This window comes from Phocoena sinus, chromosome X (assembly GCF_008692025.1).
Source record: "Phocoena sinus isolate mPhoSin1 chromosome X, mPhoSin1.pri, whole genome shotgun sequence".
NCBI classification, from domain to species: Eukaryota; Metazoa; Chordata; class Mammalia; order Artiodactyla; family Phocoenidae; genus Phocoena; species Phocoena sinus.
Genome location: NC_045784.1, coordinates 78,844,931 through 78,861,761, shown reverse-complemented (window position 1 = coordinate 78,861,761; position 16,831 = coordinate 78,844,931).

Below are 16,831 nucleotides of genomic sequence, written 5' to 3'. Positions count from 1 at the left end.
AATTGTGTGGGGTTGGGAGGTGGTGGTGGGGAGATATAGGACCTTTTCTCCTACCAGAGTAGTTCACAATCCAGAAAATTTGAGAACTATTGTTGTATTGATAGATATAGCATCCATATGTGAATTCTTTTTAATTTTCATCCAGGTTTTTAGCATTGTGTGGATTTGTCCAAAAAGTAGTTCTTGCCAATTCTTTTTTTTTTAACTGCTTATTGAGGTATATTATACAAATCATAAAATTCACCCATTATAAGTGTACAATTTAATGAATTTTAGTATATTTACAGTGTTATGCACCTGTCATCGGAGTCTAATTTTAGATTTCCATCATCCCCAAAAGAAACTTTGTGCCCATTTATAATCATTCCATATTTTCTTGCCAATTTGTAGTATGCTCTGATCAGAAATTGGGCTTGTACATGAAGCATACAAGCCAGACATGAGCTGGACTTTTCTCATTCCTTGTTCTTACAAAGCAGTTCTCCAAGTCTCTTTCATGAGACATTGTGAGGCAGGGACTCCGTGGACAGCATTTGTATACCTGAATCTATATCTAAAAGCCAGTGGAGCTGTGGGTAAGAGGGAGGGAGAAATTGGAGTGAATCAGAATCATCTTGTTTTTCTTTTCCTTCTATTTACTCTATGTGCCTCATAATAAGTCGGACTTTTTAACATGAGTTTTATCACTATGTAGTGTGAAAAAGATGAAAATAACATATGCATTTACTGCTACAGAACAGGATTAACTGAAGAGAGAAGTAGGTGTTAGTCACCTGAGATACAAATACATATTTTAGGTTCAGTTATGGATTAATGACAAACAGAACACTCAAAGTCTCCCTCTCTTCCCTGTATTCAATCTACCGACCCAGTCAAGATATCCCTCTTTTATTTGGGCTCTTGATAAGCAACCAAATTGTTTTGTTGTTTATTTTCTTTAAGTTTGATTTTCCTAAGAGGATGTTTGCATCAGCTGAAATATTTTTCTTTTTGATAACATGTGTAGAATATCCAGGAGCCTCTTTTGACTTGTGTGTCAGGAAACCATGATGCCTATCCAAAAATCAGTCTTTGAGGTGGATACATATACTGACCTTCAATTAGGCTCTGGGTTAAGACAACATGGGAAAATCAATAGCTTATTTTCTCTCCCTTTTTGTTTTATTTCTGCTCACATTTTGATGTTTGCTAAGATAAAAAGTTATAACACTAAAGGCAAGCATCTCCAATGAACATCCAATGAGGCTATCATTGGCTCAAGGGGTCATGCTTTGGCCTAATCATTGTAAATCTACCAAACCAGGTCTCTCAATATGTACCCATTCATATAAACATTGTATAAAACAATGTCTACTCCCCTCTTAGAACTGAAGATCATTTTCCCTTGCACACCTTGCCACATCCTCCATCCTCCATCTCCTAGATTCTTCGCAGTGAGCTTTACAAGGAAGGTGTTAGGTAACTGGAACTCTGGTCACAGGGGAATAAACCTATGGCATTGAACAATATGGTGTTGTACAATTTTATCACTTTTTGCAAGTGTCAAAACTTACATTGCCTCCCACAGGGGAAGGAAGAAATTCTGGTCCCTGTCAAACATGTCCATGGGGAAGCTTATTGCAATAAAACTCTAGACCATGGGCTTCCCTGGTGGCGCAGTGGTTGCGAGTCCGCCTGCCGATGCAGGGGACGCGGGTTCGTGCCCCGGTCGGGGAGGATCCCACATGCCGCGGAGCGGCTGGGCCCGTGAGCCATGGCCGCTGAGCCTGCGCGTCCGGAGCCTGTGCTCCGCAACGGGAGAAGCCACAACAGTGAGAGGCCCGCGTACAGCATAAAAAAAAAAAAAAAAAAAAAACTCTAGACCAGAAATAATTATGGAATGTCTATCAGTCTGCAGTAAAGAAAGAAATCATGCCATGCACAGTTTTCCTTCTTCGCCTACCAATTCTTTCCCTTAGTTTCTTTACGAGTAGTTTATCAACTAGATTCCTGTAGGCAAACTAATCGGCAGCAGCATTCATAACAGAAGCATATACCACAGATGTTGAGAATGATTAGGGACAAGCCAGTAAATTCTGAATGGAAGCTTCTAATCTGTCACTTTCCAGTCACTAGTAAGTGATAGAGCCAAGATTTTATTCACTCTTACAGCACATAGGATATTTAACACTGCTTCTCATTCTGACACAAGGCAAGTTAGAAATTAAAAGAAAATGAAGGGCTTCCCTGGTGACGCAGTGGTTGAGAGTCCGCCTGCCGATGCAGGGGACACGGATTCGTGCCCCGGTCTGGGAAGATCCCACATGTCGCGGAGCGGCTGGGCCCGTGAGCCATGGCCACTGAGCCTGCGCATCCGGAGCCTGTGCTCTGCAACGGGAGACGCCACAACAGTGAGAGGCCCGCGTACCGAAAAAAAAAAAAGAAAGAAAAAACAGAAAAGAAAATGAGGCAGCCATTATATGTAAAGTTTGTATGTTGACTCTTCTAATTAATACAAAGACAACATAATGACTTAATGGGAAATAATATGAAAATTGCAGCTCTTGATGTACATACTCCACTTCATATAATATTCTTAGAATAATAGCTACCATTTACTGAATTATGTATATTACAGGCAATGTACTAAGAGCTTTAGATTTGCATGCCTTAACTCACATAATCTTCACTATTTGAAGTTGGTGATGTTAGTATCTCTATTTTACAAGTGATGATACTGAGGCACAGAGTTGTTAAGTAAGTTGGCCATGATCAACAGTTAGTGGTGAAGCTGAAATTTGAATCCAATCAGTGTGGCCCAGATACTGTACTTTTAACCACTACGCTGAACTGCCTCTTGGACTCAGAATAAAATGATTTCCTCATTCTAGGTACACTGCGCTTTTCATGGTAGTAATTCAGACTTCTAAGATGCAATTTAGTACTCTTAAGCAATAAGCAACTAGTTGTGCCAGATTCTTTCCATACCTAAGTCATTCTCTTATAGAAAGTCAGACTTTAGGAGATAACAGTTTTAGACCATTAGGATAACATTTAGTTTACTGCTGAAGTAATGTGGTAATGCATTAAATGGTGCCCTTGAATGCAGTGTGAGAAATATAAACCTCTAAAATAGTGTATATAGCCTTCAAGTAAGTCATCATAAGGTCTTCTTTTTTAAGTGCTCACAGAGTATTAACTTTCTGTCATACACAAGGCAACTTCTTAAGCACTATTATAATTGACATTAGTTATTTTGATTATGGCATGAGAAAATCTACCTGGTATCTCTTTGCTGGGAAAATTCAGAAATGGCTCCAATATAAATAACATTATGGTTAGGGACTTGGATTGGATTATGGGCTTTGAAATGTTTCATATTCCTCTAATGCACTCCATTCTAACACCAAAAATCGAATGTATCATTCATTCTCCATCTCTCCACTTATCTAAGGTGGCAACTCTCATAGAAGGGACATCAAGTGTTTTCATCATCTCCAGCTCTTGTCTCTCTTGCCTGCATGCCTTTATCTCTAAATGATACAGTTAAGATTATATTGCCAAAGTAGGTTGCATTATGTCACGTAATCCTAAAAAGCCATTATCATTCCCTAATCTTACTCCAATCATTACTTCTATAATGAACTAAAAATTCCTTAGCATAATTTTTCAAGTCTTTAATAATCTGGTCCCAGACTATTCTAGCTTCTTCTTTTATTATTTACAATTAATTCTATCATATGCTATGCCACAGTAGCTCCAGAATACTTGACATGCTCCAAACACATTGTTATATTTCTCCACTACTGCTTCTTTACTCATTTACTTTGAGGGAGCAGTTAAGGATATGGATTCTATGGTCAGATTACCTTATTTTGAATCTCAGCTCTAATGTTTACAAGTGGCGTGGCCTTAAGCAGTTATTTCATCTTCCTGATTTTTCTGTAGATCATTTTCCTCCTCTATAAAGTAGATAATGTTAATGCCTACCACATAGGGTTGCTGTGAAAACTAAATGAGCTAAACATATGATGTGTTTAGAAAAATTCCTGCCAGATAGTGAGCTCTCGACAATCATTACATTTTATTGTTGTTATTATTCCCACAACCCAGAATATTTTCCTGCCAACTGCACCTATTGATATTTTATGTTCCTGTCAAGGATCAGCTCAAATGCCACCTCCCCCATGAAGCCTTTGCCTGGCTATGTAGTCAAGAACCATAGCACAAACAGCAATTTTTGCCTTGAGTTCTCCTATACTGGTGTAGAAAAGCCAGTGAAAGGAATATCATGTCATTTAACCTAGATGCCTTTTCCCCACTCCTTTTCAATCATTTACCCAGCATGCCACAAACTGGCTGCCAATTCAAATATATGCCATGTGGGCATAGTTTTCTCATTGCCCCAATTGGATAAGATACGCACATATGCTATATGACAATTTGTTCTGAGTCAGGCTTTCTAATGGTAGTACCTGAATAGTCATAATGCATTTGTTTACCACGTACTAACTCAGAAACGGTTATAGCTCGGGTCCTTTGAAATGTTCGGGGTAGAGGGTTTCAAATAGTTTCTACCTATCCTACCAAGCAGCTAAGGTACCAAAGTCTTTAAGGTAGCCTCTTCTTTAATCCAAGGGACAGTTGAAAGTTGACAGGTTGGTAGATGTTCCCCATTTTACAGGGCACTGAAGAGATGTCAGAATGAAACGTACTCCATAAATATAATTGAGCTCTCTTCAGGACACTCTTCAGTGGATCACTGAGGCTAGAAGTCTACTTCCTGAGGCTGAACAGATGAGATACAAGGATGGACATAGGCATGACAGTCTTTAAATAACCAGTTTCCACAGAAACTCCACTGCACATACACAATCTGTTGTGTCTGTAGAGAGATACAGAGAAGTCTTTGTAGGCCTTCAACAGATCACAACATGGACAACAGTGGTAGAGACGAGCCAACAAGTAGGTGTTTTCTAAGAAAGGCATATTACTTGAAGAAGGCTTCATTTCAAAATGCCTTCAGGTATGAGAAAAAATTTAGGATGCCCTTTAATGCATTATGAACAAATGGAGATGCACTACATAATGTTGGTATTCTGGGAGACCTTGGATCAAGAAGGATAAATCAATACTTCATGCATATATAACTTCTTCCTTTCAAGAAGCTCAAAGCCTTGTTTTCTTCTTCATCTGAACAAAGTTAAAACAATCCCAAAACTCTGACTGAAAACTTCATTTTCTTTTAATAAGTTTCTATAAATATCAGATAATCTTTCCCTCAAAGTCCTAGTAAGCAGTTCTGCATATTTCACTCTAGTTTTGCATATAGAATGTCTAGGATGTTAATGAGTGTTCAGGTTTTTGAATGTGTAATGATATTTCCACATGTAGGCCAGAGAAAAGGTAGTTTGGTTGAATGCTCCTTTCTTTCCTTTATTCTGTGCATGTGTGCTATATATTAGGATTTTGAAAAATGTAATGAAGAGTAACGCTACACTTATCCACCTATCAGATTTCTAGCCAAAACAATCACCCAAGGCACAACTGAAAGCCAGAATTAAATGAATCACCTGAAAACAGCCAGTAGCGAAAAAAAAAACATCTGTTTTAGAGCCTGGATCTTGTACTCTTAGAAAAGTAGTCCTGTATAGAAAATTAAAGTTGTCATTTTACTTAGCTTGGCTCTTTGGTTTCCTCTGAGAACATTATGCCTACCTTGCTTGAGAATGTACAGCCGTTTTAGACATATTAGCAGATGCTGTTCAAAACATACGTCCACAGCTGTGAAAAGTGATAGGTAACTACACAGAAGAGAAAAACTAATATTTAACAGGAACATCAAACTATAGTCATTAGGTGACCACAGTGAATCGGTGATTCATTTAATCATTCCACACATACATATTGAAAGAATATTTCGTGCAAATGGAGCAGCATGCACAAATGTAAGGGCATGTGAGAGCATTGCTTGTAGGCAGAACAGAAAACATTGAGTGTGGCTAAATAAAGGGTACATTATAGGTCAGGGGACTAAACGGGAATGGTGATAGTCAGGGGTTGGGGCCAGAGTATGGAGGGCCTTCAGTGCTGGGAATTTGAATTTTATTTGGGGATAATGAGAAGCCATTATCAGAAGCTTTTTAAGTTTGAGAGTGACTTGATCAGATTTATGTTTTAGAAAATTCACTCTGTGAAAACTCAAGGAGCAATGGGCATATTCTATTTTTGCTTGTGTAAAAAAGGGAAATATCCACATATATATGTATGTAATATGTAATATTTATGCAGGTGCTCATATTCATAGACTATCTTTGAAAGGACAAATAAAAACAGGTAATACTCAATGTATCTGAGGCAGGAAAATGAGGATCAGGCTTTGTTTTGCTGGGGGAGACTTACTTTTTACTGTCTACCCTTTACACTGATTTTCACTATGTGTCTTAGCCCTTGTTCTCTGTGAGCAGAGCCCAGTGCTAGTTTAACATGCTGACACTTTATTTGGGAGGGCAAGTCCAGGGATTTGAGGGTAAAGAACAAAAGGGTAAGTGAGGCAAGGAAAAGCATGAAGCAGTGTGAGGCAATGAATCCCTGAGCTGGTTTCTGCTTCATCACAGGTGCTGTGAAGAGACATGGCAGGTTGTTCTCAGCAGGTGTGTTTGTTTAGCACCACTGTTGCTGGACTTTTCTGAAAGCTTGAAAAGAGAACCTGCTTCTTGGAGCAGTCCTCTGAAGGCAGAAGGGAGAAGGGAGAAGGGAGAGGGAGTTTATATACTTTACTCATTTATTGGTCAGGTTCACCTTATGGGGAGCTAACACCCAGTACTTTCAGGTTGCATTATCCAGCCACTCAGAGGCCACTCAGGAAACCAGATCATGCAGTATGGTGTGGCATTTCACTCATGTCCAGAAATGGAGAAATGGCTTACTGCATTTAGGCTTGGTGCATGAGATATGATGGTTAGACAGGTATGGGGTTTTAACTTGGATTCCACCTAGCTCAGTGAACTCTACAAAGGAGGTACAGTCCAAGAGGTGGGCAAACGTATTTGGAAAACAGGCTCTTGATGCAATTTGAGAAAGTGCATAGATTTGTATCCAGAGCAATTTTTTAATGTATCATTTTTTTAAAGCTACTGGGAAAACAGCCTCCTTCTTCTGATAGCAGTGTGAAAGGTAATTTGAAGAAAGAAAGAATAGAGGTGAAGAGTCTAGTTGTGGGGGGGATATTGTGGTTGTTTCAGTGACAACAGATGAACTAAAGCAATAGAAGTAAGAAGATATATAAGACATACTCAGAAAGTAGTTTCAATGGGACTAGGTTACTGACTGGATGTAAGGAACAGGGCAGAAGATGTTAAGAATGACTGTAAGGCTTATAGGTTAGGCCATAGATAGGGAAAACTGGAGGAAGAACAACTTGACTTGGTTTCTGAGGGAAGATAATGAGGTCAGCTTTGTCCATGTTGAATTGAAAATGACAGAAGATAGAGAACTTCTGATAATGATACCCTGTTTATAGTTAGCAATATATACCTGGAGTTCAAAAGAAGATCAAAGCTGGAGAGACATTTTGGGTCATGTGGATATAGATGGTAGGTAAACTTGAGTTGTTTGAATCTGGAAGAATGGAGGAGATCATCAAAGGATATTTTCATTATCATCTGTTTAAAAGACAGAGATACATATACTACATTTAGAAATGTATCCATCAAATGATTTGTCTTAAAACTTAATAAGTACTTTAGTTTTATTAAGCAGAATCATAGACGCCACACTACCAGTAGTCAGTCAACATATATTGGATCCCCATCATGTACAGATCACCATCCTAAGTGTTCTGAGGCAATAATAAAGTAAATGGTAGGCAGGATACCTCACATAGATGCTGACAATATAAGACAAAGACAAGCTAGATGCATGAAGCATAGACATTAACCACCTCATAAAAGCTACTAAAGACATTATTAATCAAACTTGTATAACCCCAAAGCAACAAAAACATATATGCATAGTAACCACAAATATGTTACAAAACAGAAGTTATTTGTTAATCTGAACAGAGTTGTTATGTAACCAGTTGTTGCTGTGTTTAACACATAACAATAATTATACCAATGGTAGTAGTATCTTGATCAATCATAGATAATCTTTACTCAGGTCTAGAGGTTCTACATGGAAACCAGTATAAACACTAATGTTTTCAGGACAAATATACAGTGATGGGAAGGACTGGTTTTAAGATAATGAATCTTGTTGGTATAGATAAACTTGGGTAATTCAAGACTAAGTGATAAGAGCTGATTATTTTCCCCCTGAATTAAAATGTTCATCGTTTATCAAATATTTACTATGTGTTGAACACTCTGTTCAATACTTTAAAAGAGTTATCTCATTTAGTAGTTATAATTACTCCAAGGCAAAAATTATCCCCATTTTACAGTGAGGAAACTGAGATTCAGAAAAGCTAAGTCATTGTCCCAATGATGTTCAAAAGTGGTAGTCATGACTAAAAGTGTGGTAGCCATTATTAGAACCCTCCAATATATTCAGTTCTCTTTTCATTCCAGTACACAGAGGATTATAGTTCCCCAACTCCTTGAAATTAGAGTAGGAGTAGGCCATACGACTAGTTCTGCCTGATGTAATGAGATCAAAAGTGACATGTCACTTTCAGGAAGAAGCATTGAAATGCTCAGACTCAACTCTCCAACCCTGTCTTCCCATGTGGCAGTGGACCCTGGAATTTTGTATTAAAATGACAACATTTTAAGTTGGTGGAGCTTCCATCAGCCTGAATGACAATTATGTGGAGCAGAGTTCCTCAACTTCCTGCTCCCCACCCTATGGTCAACCTACATTGGATAAGTAACAATATTAAGAAATAAGCCTTTGACATTTTATTTAAGCCAGTGAGATTTTGGAGTTTGTTGATACCACAGAATAACCTAGCCTACGTTGATTGACAAACAGTCTCCATATTTTTGATCCATATTCTGCCCTCTTTCCATTATGCACTGCCACTTTTTTGAATTGGCTGTTTTATAGCCTACATATACCACATAATAATAACTTTAAAAATGTGTTGCCACAAATATTTGGTTTTTCATTATTTTCATTTTGTAAGTAGAATGGTGAAAATCAGAGGTCTCAATTTAGATTTCTTCAATTAAGCTGAGAAAAATCACAGTGCCATCAAGGAAAGCACTTTTCATATACAGAATCTGCTGCAAATGTATGAACACTAAATAATTTTATGTCACGTACTTGATCTGAAAGCTGCCGGGAGAGAGAAATACATGTTTTTCTGGGGATCCAACTTCCTACTCAACCTGCCTGAGCAACCTGCAGGCTCAACAGCACTCACTGGGTACATGCATTTTACCACATCCCTGGGGCCTGGATGTGTTAGTGTGTAACTTACGATGGAAGTTGATCTTCAGCTAACTGACAAATTCACCAGTAAGTTCTGGTGCAAGAGTAGTTTCAGTCCACAAGAATATTGGTGTTTTCCTTGAAGTATAACATGACATTTTGGGACTCAGCCAAATTCTATGCTCCTCTCTTGTTTCTTGAATGCACCTTAAAGAGTATCTTGAGTACCAAAATGAAAATTAAAGTAGCTCTGGGCTCCTGGAACTGAGTTAGGATCAACTTTTAAAAATCAAGGTTATGTCAGCAGACTAGACTTAAATGAGGAAAACTAATTGATTATGATTCATCTCTGTTTGACCCTGATGAATAAATATGTTATGGAGCATAGCCATTCTGATGATGACTTCTGATAGAAAAGGTCAGGCTAAGTTTCTCTATTAGTCATCATTATGTGAGTGTACTTATTCTAGCAGTGTTTGATATGACAGGTGTTAGGTTTCTATGGGCAACCCTATCCAGGGAACAAAAGAATCAAGTCAGCTTCCTTGCAGATGTGACTCTAAATGTGAGTGGGTCCAATTTTATTTTGCATGTACACTGTAGCTAAGTGTCAAGTTTTGAAAAACAGTTTAAAAATCAGGCTAATCATAAATATTTCTAGATAAAATCTTATTTCAATTAAATACCCGCAAATTCTACAAAAATAGTGTTGCTTTTGTTAGGAGAACAGTGTGTCTTCATCTCCTTTAAATTACAATTTGTCTTACATCTTGTTTTGTTTCATAATTTTTCTTCCCTTAAAATATGTCTTAATTGAATATCGTCTTGTAATTCAATTTTGTGGTTCTGCTAATGCCAAAACACCAGAATGAAGTGTGCGTGATTCAGAAGAAGCTACAGAATTCATAGATTGAATTACAGCCAACGTATTCTTTTGGGGCTCAATGATGCTAGCTGGAACATATTATTCAAGGCATATTCATAAGTGATTAGTCATTTTACTATTTGCATGGGATAGCTCTTATGCACCACTTCAAATCTCCCAGCCTTACCTCTTATTCCAGCCACATCTGTGGTAACCAATTCCCCACAGATCTTGACCAGATTGGCACAGGTGAAAACTGACAGCACCTCCCCGCAAGCCTGAACTAAATGTCTCTTGCCTCCTGCCGTGGGCTTCTCTGGTACCATAGAACAGGTCATGATAGGAACCTGCTCATTGCTCACACAAATGAAACCTGAAAGTACAGGGGAATTAATATTTCTTAGGGTATGCCTTGACCAATGAGGAATGAAATTCAATGAATGAATGCTTCCCTCTTTCTTCTCCTGAGAAGACCTTTCCTAGAAACATTTGCCAAGTCTTCTCACAAGAGTCAGCAGGAGCCCTCAACCAGTCACCTGTAGGAGTGACCACCTTGATCAGGCATACTTGGACTGGTTTCTCTTCCTCCCTCTTTCACTCTCTCTGTCTCTAGCTCCTGCTCCCTAAATGATCATTCTAAATGAGCCATTCTCTGGCTTTGACTTTAGGCTAAGATACTATATAACGCTTGAATTAAATTTAGACAAACTGCAAATCTTTATCACAGCCTACTGGCCATATTATTACAGAAAACATTCACATCATGCTCCCTTTGAAAGAAATCTATGATTTATCACGTGTTTTTAGAAGAAAAGCAACTGTACCAGGGAGAGAATAAGTTTATTCAAGATAGATAACAATAAGGATTATATACAAATGACACAATACGGAGGTGCACATACCAAAGAGTCCTTGGTCTCATTTATTCATTCATTCAATTAATATTCATTAAGTGTATACCAGGTGCCAGGCACTATACTGGGTATTAAGAATGCAGAGGTAAGTATAGCAGATATGGTCCCTGCCCTCATGGAGCTTAAATCTATAGATTTTACAGTGGTCAGTCAGAGATATATCAGCCCAAGAAATATGACCAGCAGAGGAAAAAATGAAATTCTTTCTTCAGAACAATCTCTACTGTCACTCCCAAATAACTCCAGAAGTAAATATATAGGTAAAAGTAGCGACCACAGAAGGGAAAACAAGGGTAGTCAAGCCAAGAACTCATGCCAACAATAAATTAAGAAAACTTTCTGATTATAGTCACTGAAGCAGTTCCCTGTTTGGCCTTGATGTATCATGACTTTTACTCTTCTCTGGAAAATTCATTTATAAATGATCCTGTTCAAGGATTCCCTTGCTACAAAAAACAGTGAGATTTTCTCCCAATGAAGATCTCACCAGACTATTTCCAACTTTGACTCAGAGAACTTAAGCTCAATGAGGTGTTTATCATCGATATCAGATTTGCAGTTGGACAGCCAAGGAGGCAATTACTCAATAAATTGCTTATAGGATATGGGGAGGGGGAAGGGTAAGCTGTGACAAAGTGAGAGAGTGGCATGGACATATATACACTACCAAATGTAAAATAGATAGCTAGTGGGAAGCAGCCGCTTAGCACAGGGAGATCAATTCAGTGCTGTGTAACCACCTAGAGAGGTGGGATAGGGAGGGTGGGAGGGAGGGAGATGCAAGAGGGAAGAGATATGGGGACATATGTATATGTATAACTGATTCACTTTGTTATAAAGCAGAAACTAACACACCATTGTAAAGCAATTATACTCCAATAAAGATGTTAAAAAACAAAGAAATTGCTTGAAGAAGGAAAAAAAAAAACGGACTGTTTTTTGACTTTCCATAGTACTCTAGCTATGCAGACTAATTTGGGTCTGGGTTTGAAATACCATCTAAATTATGCATCTTTGCTCTGGAGTTCACTAATACTTTTCTTAAGCTTCAAGGACTGCCATCTCACCTTAAGTTCACCTGACTAGATGTGACTAACAATGCTTAGTGCCTCGGTATGTTAGGGCAGTTACATTTTCTTCTAAGTGTTTAATCTCAGGGACTCTGAAGCACTCACCAAAGCAAGGGGAATCAAAAGGGAATTAGGAAATTCTGTTTAAAAAGATAATATATTAACGTAAAGCTTATTTAAATAAAGACTAACCAGATTGCTTTAAAAATGAGGCTTTCTTGTTGACTGATCGTTCTATTTATTCGAAGGTTAAAGATGAGATGGTTTCCAAAATGAGAGTCCCCTATTCTGCCTTGATAATGTAATAAAGTGAATATCCAATTCTCTCAGTTTTATGTTTGAAGTCTTGAATAATAATAGCTGATAGTAATACCAGCTATAGGCCACTGTGCTAAGTGTTTTACACAATTATGTTATTCAAACCTCACAACAAACCTGTAAGGCAAATATTATTAGCCACATTTTACAGGTAGCTCAGAGAGTTGATGAAACTCGCCCAAGGCCACATAGCTGGTTAGTGGCAGAATTGGAACTTGACTCTAGATTCAAAAGAAGACGATTGATACTGAAGACAAACCATGGAGATCTAACATGTAATAATTGGTATCTTTGAAAGGTGGAAGAGAAATTACCCATAAATTGCAAGACATAATAAAATAAAACTTTTCTGAAAAATGCAGACATTGCAGATCAAAAGAACTCTTGGAAAAAATATTAGAAAATGCTTAAGGTCAAGACATATCCTTATAGGGGGAAAGGGGGATGGGATGAATTGGGAGATTGGGATTGATATATGTGAACTACCATGTATAAAACAGATATCTAGTGGGAACATGCTGTATAGTGCAGGGAGCACAGCTTGGTGCTCTGTGGTGACCTGGATGGGTGGGATGGGGGCGGAGTGGGGTGGGAAGGAGGTTCAAGAGGGAGGAGATATATGTATACATATAGCTGATTCACTTCGTTGTACAGCAGAAACTAACACAACATTGTAAAGCAACTATACCCCAATTTAAAAATACATTTTTTTAATTTAAAAGGAAAAAAAAGAAGATATATCCTTATAAAATTATTCAACTTCAAGGACAAAGAAAGAAACTTACAAGTATTCCTACAAAAGAAATAGATGATTCACAAAACAAAATGAAACAAAAACAAAACAAAATCTCAGGCTAGTCTTAAAAGTCTCATTCACACTGCATTCAAGAACACAATGGAGTAAATCTTCAAGATGTGGAGTATAAAAGGCTGTAGCCCAATAATTCTGTATCTATCTAGTATGTTGTTTATTTTTAAGGTAAAAGAAAAGCATTCCTAAATATATAAGAACTCAAGGATTTTATCATCTACTTACCCTTCCTGGAAAATCTTGATAAAATGTTCTATATTAACATTTCTCTTGTAAAGTTCCACATTACAAGAGAAACAAACAATCTTTTAGGTGCTTTCCTGGAGGGTTAATTTGTACTGTACCAGATAATTTGCCTTTGCCAAACAGATTTTGTTTGTAATTCTAGTGATTCTAAAGATTCCTTTAGGTTAAAATGTGATTCTAAAAATGCAAATACTTCTGGGAAAGCTAACATATTAAGCATTTCACAGTCATTAACAACATCTTAATGAATAAGTTTAATTGATCAAATATTTCCCTCCTCACAGCTAAGCTGACGTCGGGTGAACCTGCTGCAGAAGAATTTTGATGTAATGAGAAAAAGAACATTTTAGAAGGAAGGTAGACAGAAAGGACTGAATGGGTTACCAAGCAAAGCCAGAAAGCATTTGTGTGCCCTGAAGACATAGTGACTTATTTGACAGTTTTGCTTAAGACTGGCTTAGCACAAGATGATGAATGTAGAAAATTGAGCACAATCTGGACTGAATCCAAAACATACACTGGCAGTGCTTTAAACATGAACCCATCATGTTGTTATCTCTGATTTGCTTTTATATTCTCCCTCAAAACGTACAGTTTATGAAGTCTTGTTAACTGAGGGTTCCAGTTTTAAAAAAAAGTTTTGTTTGAAATCATCCTTCTTAATTCAGCAAAGATCTATCCTCAGGTTGAACTATAATGGATTTTAAGGATCATTGACAAAGAATAAAAAAAAATTATATTATCTTTTGTACATTTTGTACCAATACAGATGGGTTCCTCCTTTTTGTCTTATATTTAACTAAGGCACAAAGCAGTTTTATTGGAGGCTGCTTAGCTTCATAAGAAATTAAATACAACAGTATATATACATTCATGTCTGCCATACATTTAGTATAGCAACAGTTCTGAAAAAATGTCTAAAAAGATGACCCTGTCTCCCCAGTATTTAAATTTTAGTACTTAATTTATTGCATTCTAATGAATATGTAACATAGAAGTTTCACTTGGAGCCTGATGGAGTTTTATGACTCAACAGCTTTGAAAGGGAAAGAAAAAACTATAGGTTCATTAAGAAACCCAGAATTTAAAACATGCCCTCGTAGATACTCAGCACCAGGTCACATCATAATGTTCAGAAGGCTCAGAATTATGTATAGATAATAACAGAGGTCAGCTCTTGCAGGGAATGTTGTTATACTGCATTGTGAGAAAACACATTCTCTGAAGAAAAAAAAAGCCACTGTATTATTTACAAAGGGAAAAAAAACCCAAATCTTAGCTGGCATTCCACCACTGTTCCTAAGGTATTTGTTCTCCAGGTTCTACCATATAAGATGTGGTATTGTATAGTGATTAAGTACATGAATTCTGGAACCTGATTGCCTGGGTTTAAATCCCACTTCTGCTGCTGCCATTTAGTCGATGTTTGACATTGGGCAACTTACTTAATTTTCCTTTGCTTCAGTTTCCTCATCAGTAAAATGGGGAGAATATGAATACTAACCCCTTATTGTCATGGCAAGGATTAAATAAGTAAAAATGTATATAAAGTTCCTAGAACAATGTCTGCCACATACTAAGTACTAAATGTGTTAGCTATAATCATTTAGAATTAACCACAATGCTTCCTAGCAATTATTATTGTGATGCTTAAGTAGTAATGCTTTCATAATGCATTCCACAGTTTTTAAACTGTCATTAATACATCAATGATATTTATGTTTTGCAGGTAAGATGAGTTTATCATGACTTCAACTATCAAAAATTTAATTATTATACAATTAACTCAATTATCCATGAAAAGTTCAAATGACAACAAAAGCTTCATTAATGATAGCTATGAGGAAAAGGCAGAAGTGAGGATGTTTCATGATTAATACCTTGGAAAAGATGGCCAATACTTTAATGTTTGCTAAAATACATTGTACTTCCAAAGAAGTTTTGCTTGGGAGAAAAATTAAAAGGAACAATGTAGATGGTCATATACAATTCCTTGAACAAATACCTACAATAGATATTTTTTATCATTTTGGGGGAAAAATCCATATCTAGAATGTTAATTACTATTTTCATTGGTCACTAAGGCAACAAAATAATTATAAAATTGGGGGCAGGTCAGTTAAACCATTTATAGATATCTATTGAATTTCCTTAATTTTTGCTCTAAAAAAAGGATAGCTCTCAGTTCTCTACTGATCTAAGAAAAATTAATTTTTGTTCCATGTACAAACTATAGTAACAATTGCCCTTACGACACCTTCTTAGGCATGTAAGATAAGAGAAAGTGGAATGCAAGACAGGAACAGAACCCCACCCATTAGTAGAGAGGCTGCCCAAAATCATAATAAGGACACCCCAAAACACACCACCAGACGTGGTCCTGCCCACCAGAAAGACATGATCCAGCCTCATCCACCAGAACACAGGCACTAGTCCCGCCCACCAGGAAGCCTACACAACCCACTGAACCAACCTTAGCCACTGGGGACAGACACCAAAAACAACAGGAACTACAAACCAGCAGGCTGCAAAAAGGAGACCCCAAACACAGTAAGTTAAGCAAAATGAGAAGACAGGGAAACACACAGCAGATGATGGAGCAAGGTAAAAACCCACCAGACGAAACAAATGAAAAGGAAATAGGGAGTCTACCTGAAAAAGAATTCAGAGTAATGATAGTAAAGATGATCTAAAATCTTGGAAATAGAATGGAGAAAATACAAGACGTTTAACAAGGACTTAGAAGAACTAAGGAGCAAATAAACAGTGATGAACAACGCAATAAATGAAATTAAAAATTCTCTACAAGGACTCAACAGCAGAATAACTGAGGCAGAAGAACAGATAAGTGACCTGGAAGATAAAATAGTGGAAATAATTACTGCAAAGCAGAATAAAGAAAGAATTGAGGACAGTCTCAGAGACCTCTGGGACAACATTAAACGCATCAACAGTCGAATCATAGGGGTCCCAGAAGAAGAACAGAAAAAAAAAGGGACTGAGGAAATATTTGAAGAGATTATAGTTGAAAACTTCCCTAATATGGGAAAGGAAATAGTTACTCAAGTCCAGGAAGCACAGAGAGTACCATACAGGATAAATCCAAGGAGAAACAAACCAAGACACATATTAATCAAACAATCAAAAATCAAATACAAGGAAAAAATATTAAAAACAGCAAGGGAAAAACAACAAATAACGTACAAAAGAATCCCATAAAGCTTAACAGCTGATCTTTCAGCAGAAACTCTGC